Source organism: Suncus etruscus, chromosome X (genome assembly GCF_024139225.1).
Source record: "Suncus etruscus isolate mSunEtr1 chromosome X, mSunEtr1.pri.cur, whole genome shotgun sequence".
Taxonomy (NCBI): domain Eukaryota; kingdom Metazoa; phylum Chordata; class Mammalia; order Eulipotyphla; family Soricidae; genus Suncus; species Suncus etruscus.
This window is the reverse complement of record NC_064868.1, coordinates 94013981-94020339: the sequence shown is the minus strand read 5'-3', so window position 1 is coordinate 94020339 and position 6359 is coordinate 94013981. Positions and strand designations below refer to the sequence as shown.

Genomic DNA, 6359 nt, shown 5'->3' with positions numbered 1-6359 from the left:
ACATTGCGGGGCGACAATTCTTCCCTGAATTAATCTCCAAATTATAGACAAATGCAATATATTTGTGGAAAAATGACAAATAGATACACAAATATACATGGATGAGTAAAGAGATGAATGCTATGTAGATTTATTAGAAACATAAAAAGAGATACATAGCTCTGTCTCAGGACTCACTCCTGGAAGGATTCCTAGAAGGACCATCTGGGGTGCAGGGGATCAAAGTCGGGCCAATCATGAGCAACTGAAGTGCGTTATCTGCTGCATAATCTCTCAGGCCCCAGAGGAAGAATTCTCTTAACAAAGAGCAAGATTTTTCTTTCTGTGCTAGTAATTAAAGCACTAATATTGGTGCTTGGTTTGGGAATAGAAGAAAGAAAGAGAAAAAGGAAGTGACCTTTCACCATCCTATGACAGAGGAGGTGGAGAGGGAAACTGAGCACATTATTTGACAAAAGAAAACCCCCATTTTATATTTCTCAAGATTCATTTCAGGAGGAGATAATCTTGTAAACGTAAAAATTTTCAAATACTATTAAAGTAAAATACAGGTCAGATGATCTTGTAGTAGAATTTCCAAAATAAATGACAAACTCACAAAGATATATTTCACTGCATTGAACTTTAAATTCATATTGATAGGGGGATGGAATACACGCTTTGCATATCTAAGCCTTCCCAGCTTCTGCCCCATTATTTTCACTGTCACCCCTTGTATGACCCAAAAGCCAATATAAGATATATCAATTCATAAAGTTGTGCTGATAACCCCCACCTTTAACATTGTTTAAAAACAAACGACAGATTTGAAGATATTGGAGGTGAAGCGATAGCATAGCTGGTAGGACATTTGCCTTACACATGGCTGGCCTCGGTTTGATTCCTGGCATTTCATATGGTCCCCCAAGCATGGCAGGAATAATATCTGAGAGCAGGGCAGAAAAGGCTAGAGAGTCTGTCTGTCCAGGGGTGAAAGTGCTTAGTTTGTCTGCTGCAGATCTTTTTTTGTTTGATTTTTTGGGTCACACCCAGCAACGCTCAGGGGTTAATCCTGGCTCTATGCTCAGAAATCGCTCCTGGCAGGCTCAGGGAACCATATGGGATGCTGGGATTCGAACTACCGACCTTCTGATTGCAAGGCAAACTCCTTACCTCCATGCTATCTCTCTGTGGACCCCTGCTGCAGATCTTGGTTCCTGCCCTAACACTGCATAATGACTCTGCAAAGAAGGGAGGGACCTTGAACACCAAGCCAGGAGTAGTCTCCCTCAGAGGACCACTGGTTATGGTTTACACTCCCTTAGTCCACTGAGGAACAAATGTTTACTACCTCCAAGCTGTTTTTAAGATGACATTGCAGGAAGAACAGATGGTCAGAACACAAGCAAACTAGGATGACCTAGTAAGAGGAACAGGTGGTCAGGGAAAAGATCTAAACAAGAGGGATATAACAAGAGCACAGGTCATTGGAAAAGAAACCACTGAGAGCAGCCAGGCCTCCTACGAAAATGGGGTTAAGGCAGGGAAAAGGATTGGACAGAGGGCTAGCTTTACAACAGGCTGGCTCAACTTTGATCCCAGCACTGCATATACTGTAGTCCCTTGAGCCCTGCCAGCGGTAATCCGAGCTCAGAGCCAAGGGTAAGCCCTAAGCAGCACTGAGAACTTCACCAAGTCCACCTGACTTAGAACAGTTCCCACTTTCCTGCAGAAGGTGGATGTCACTTCCAGGGACAACTCTGAAAGGAGCCAAGAATTGCACTACCCCACCCCCACTGCTTCTGCTTAACCCTGTTAAATGGAACCTGAGTGATAGGTAGTACAGTGGGAAGGGTGCTTGCTTTGCACACGGCCCACACGGATTATATCTTTGGCATCCTGTAGGGTCTTGAGCAGGAGGGATTCCTAAGTGCTGAACCAAGAGTAGTCCCTGAGCACTATCAGATGTGGACCATAAACCAAAAAAAACCCCCACAAAAACAAACAACCCCCAAAAGACCCAAACAAAAATAAAACAAGCACCCAGTTAAACAAGTGTTTGCAAAAGACTTGATTGTGTCTTAAACCTTGGACTAGTTCTAACTGCTTGTGACATGGCCAGTGAATGTAGTGCGAGTTGTGTGTGCTGCAGAGAAAATCCTGTAGAGGTCCAAGATGTGCAGCATCCTTAGGACAAACTTTACTTCCTCCCTTGCTAACGGGCCTGAATCTTCTCCATCTGCAAACTTGTGTGCTTGAGTTGAAATGTTTCTCGTTAAAAATGTTGGAATAAAAAGTTGTAGTACCACCTTATTTGTGACTCTCTAAGATTCCCTTTGGGAACACTGATCTGACCACACTTCAGGTACACATGTTTGGGGGCTGATATCACCAAAGCTTTTTTGAAGAGAATGTGGGCACCTTCCCTCATATGTTCCCTCTTCCAGGAGGCCTGACAGCTGAGTACATGCCCCTAAACACCATAATATCAGTAAAAGTGCTTTGAATTTCTGGACAACTTCATTTGTTTGATGCTGTTGTCCCTAAAGGTACACATCAACTTAACAGAAAGAATTGCTAATAAGAGCTTACTAAACCTTCTGCCATTGTATTAATGACTTCATTGGAGATACAATTTTTCACAAATGTACTTGCTACTGTACCTTTTCCTTCCTTCCTTCCTTCCTTCCTTCCTTCCTTCCTTCCTTCCTTCCTTCCTTCCTTCCTTCCTTCCTTCCTTCCTTCCTTCCTTCCTTCCTTCCTTCCTTCCTTCTCTTCCATTTTCACAAATTTGCATGTCTTCCTTGAGCAGGGGCCATGCTAATCTCTGCATCATTCCAATTTTAATATATGTGCTGCCGAAGTGAGCACTCTTCTCTTCCATTTTACATTTTTCTTTTTCTTTTAATTTTTTTGTTTTTTTGGGGGGGGCCACACCCGGTAATGCTTAGGGGTTACTCCTGGCTATGCAATTCGAAATTGCCCCTGGCTTGGGGGACCATGTGGGACACCGGGGGATCAAACCACAGTCTGTCCTAGGCTAGCTCCGGCACCACTGCTCTGGCCCCTCTTTTAATTTTTTCAATAACTTTGCTTTCATTATCTGGAAATAAATGTATTATGATCAACTATATCTACTATGTGATGCATTTTCTTTAAATAAATATATTTTTTTAATTTTGTAGAACCAGAACCATAGTGCAGCACTAGAGTGCTGGCCAAGCACAGAGTTAACCCAAGTTCTGTGTTTGTTTTTTTTTGGGGGGGGCTCTCAGGGGTTACTCCTGGCACTCCTGGATATGCGCTCAGAAATCATTCCTGACTTGGGAGACTATATGGGATGCCGGGGATTGAAAAAAGGTCCATCCTAGGTCAGCAACACACAAGGCAAACATTCTACTGCTGCACTGCCGCTCTGGTCCTGAGTTAACCCAAGTTTGATCTCCAATATTACACAGATGGTCCCCGAGCCCATCAGGAGTGATCTCTGAGCTCAGAGCCAGGAGTCAACCCTGAGCACCACCATTTTTGCAGGGTGGCTGCAAAAATAAATAATTAATTAAATAAATAAACAAATAAATAACCAGGTAAAATTTATTTGGTCAATCTAATGAACAGATTTGTATATTTTGTGACATTTTAACTGTATTTCTTTAATAATTAATGAAAGCTATTATCATTTGATGGTTGTTTAGTTCTCTAATAAACTGTTCACTTACATCTTTGTCTATTTTCCTATTAAATAGTCTGCTACTTTAGTTCTGTAGTTCTTTATAAAATCTCAAGATTACGGGCTGGAGTGATAGGACAGTGGGTAGGACACTTGCCTTGTACACACCAATCTGGGTTTGATCTTTGGCACCCCATATGGTACGCCAAGTCCCACCAGAAATGATGCCTAAGCACAGAGCCAGGAGTAAACCCAAAGCAAGTCTTGTGCAACCTCTTGAGAAATCAAAAATGTTATGTCCACTCAATACGAAGACATGTTTTATGAGACACTGTCCTTATGCACATGGAGATGTACACACACATTTTCATTGATCGAGTTCAACATCCAGCAGGAGGCAACTATAATCAGCTATTCAGATGCCATGCAGCTGTTAATTTATTCCACTGTGGTCTAGCTAGTCTACTAAAAGTCTTTCTCTAGGAGCTTCATCCTGAAGAGAGGAGGCATATGACAGGATTGAGACGCTGAAAAGAAATGCAAACTTGGAGCCATGCTGAGTCTGGAAACAAAGTAAGGAGAAATTTGGAGGGTGTCAAAAACTCAAAGCACAAGTCTACACTTGAACATGCCTAGCACAATCCACGTGGAAATGAAACATTTACCAATCAGTATTGACAAATGGAACCTCATTTGCATGGGCTGGGGCTAGCCCCGACCCCTTGGCCTATATAAGTGGTGCCCTGGGCTCTCGCTTTCACTCCTTGACAATCACTCAAGAAGATCCTGAAGAAGACCCCGAAGGAGAAGATGCTGGAGGAGATCCCGGGAGGAAGCCAAAGATACCCTTCTGTGGTGTGGAGACTGGAGCAGGCATCTAGGACAGATGAGCTGGGACACGAACAGGAGCAGAGCTGAGCTTTTTGCCTTGATGCCGTTCCTGCCATCTATGACATCGCTGCCGCTGCCTGTGTTAGCCTGGTTACCTGTGCCTGAGCTGTTGTGCATCCTGTGGTCTCCTGATTGAGAACCATGAGCTGTCTTGGATCTTGTGGACGGTGGCATGGTCACCAGTGGCCTGAGCTGTTGTACCTCCTGTGGCCCCCAGTAGCACACACCCACCTGGCCCTGCAGGCCTGAGCTTTTGCACTTTCTGAGGCAGCCAGGTTACTTGAGGCCTGAGCTGTTGCACAACCTGTGGCAGCCTGGTTACCTGAGGCCAGAGCTTTTGCAAAACTTGTGGCGGCCTAGTTGCCTGAGGCCTGAGTTGTACATCCTGTGGCAGCCTGGTTACCTGAGGCCTGAGCTATTGCATATACTGTGACAGCCTGGTTAGCTGAGGCCTGGGCTGTTGCAAATCCTGTTGCAGCCTGATTACCCGAGCCTGAGCTGTTGCACATCCTGTGGCTACCTGGTTAACTGAGGACTGAGATATTACTCATCTTTGGTGACTGTTTATATGAGGCTTGAGCTGTTGCACATCTTGGGGCAGCCTGGTTAACTGAGGACAGAGCTATTGCACATCCTGTGGCAGCCTGGTTCCCTGAGGCCCGAGCTGTTGCACACCCTGTGGTAGCCTGGTTACCTGAGGCCTGGGCCTGAGCCTGAGCTGTCGCACATCCTGTGGTGGCTTGGTTACCTCAGGCCTGTGATGTTACGCATCTGTGGTGATCAATTTACCTGATGTCTCAGATGTTGCACTTTCTGTGGCCTCCTGTTTTCCTGAGGTCTGAGCTGTTGCACAACCTGTGATGGCCTAGTTACCTGAAGCCTGTTAATTATTTGAGGCATGAGCTGCTGCACACCCTGTGGCACCCTAGTTACCTAAGGCCTGAGCTGTTTCACATTCTGTGGCCTCCCAGGTTGCACATCTTGTGGCAGCCTGGTCACCTGAGGCTTGAGCTGTTGCACATCCTGTGGTCTCTTGACTGACAGTCCTGAGCTGTCTTGGATCCTGTGGCAGGTGGCCTGGTCATCTAAGGCCTGAGCTGTTGTACATCCTGTGGCCTCCTTGAACTTGAGTTCTGAGCAGTAGTGGATTTTTTGGTGTCCTGGTTCCCAGAGTCTTGAGATTTCACGAATTCTGTGGTCTGGGGCCTTAGCCTTCATCTGTTGCGGATCCTATGGATGGATGATTTCTATTGATTTCTATGGATCTTCTGGCTACTTGAGCAGTCCTGACTGCCTGTAGTGCCAGCCATTGATTTGTGGCTGGGCCCTGCTGGCAGTTCATAAAGATCTGTGGTCTCCTGTTTACAGACTGAGTTGGCCATTGCATGCCACCAGTATCGTGAGGGATGAACTATTTGCTTGCCACATTGTTTGTGGCAGGGTTCCCCTTCACTGTGAGCCTCAGGCCCTTAACAGGGGTCTGAGGTAGACTTTTGCTAACTACTGGCCTGCCCCCATACTTAATCTATTTGTATACCTCTATTCTAGACCATATCATACTTGGGATTTTGGGTCTCTGGGAAAAGGGGGTTCATTAAGGGTTGGTTGGAGAGTTGGGGGTTCTTTAGGTCTATGTTGACAGGTATTCCACCCATACCTCCATATGGAGCATTCTTCTGCATTATATTCCTAGAACTTTGGCTGAGTGCCTGTAGCCTGTAGTCCCTGGGGGAAGTTTTGGGGTTCCCTGAGTACAGAGAGAAGAGTCATCTTGCTTTCTGGAGCAGGGTTAGTGTCTTGTTATGTGATTTTCCTGTCT

At 45.4% G+C, this 6359-nt stretch overlaps 1 non-coding gene across 1 annotated transcript; it reads right to left on the bottom strand.

Annotated features, from left to right (window-relative positions):
* Positions 1-2746: 2746 nt before the first annotated feature.
* On the bottom strand, positions 2747-2850 carry LOC126000392 (U6 spliceosomal RNA). The gene has a single exon (XR_007492727.1). It is a non-coding gene; the product is annotated as a U6 spliceosomal RNA (small nuclear RNA).
* Positions 2851-6359: the final 3509 nt, after the last annotated feature.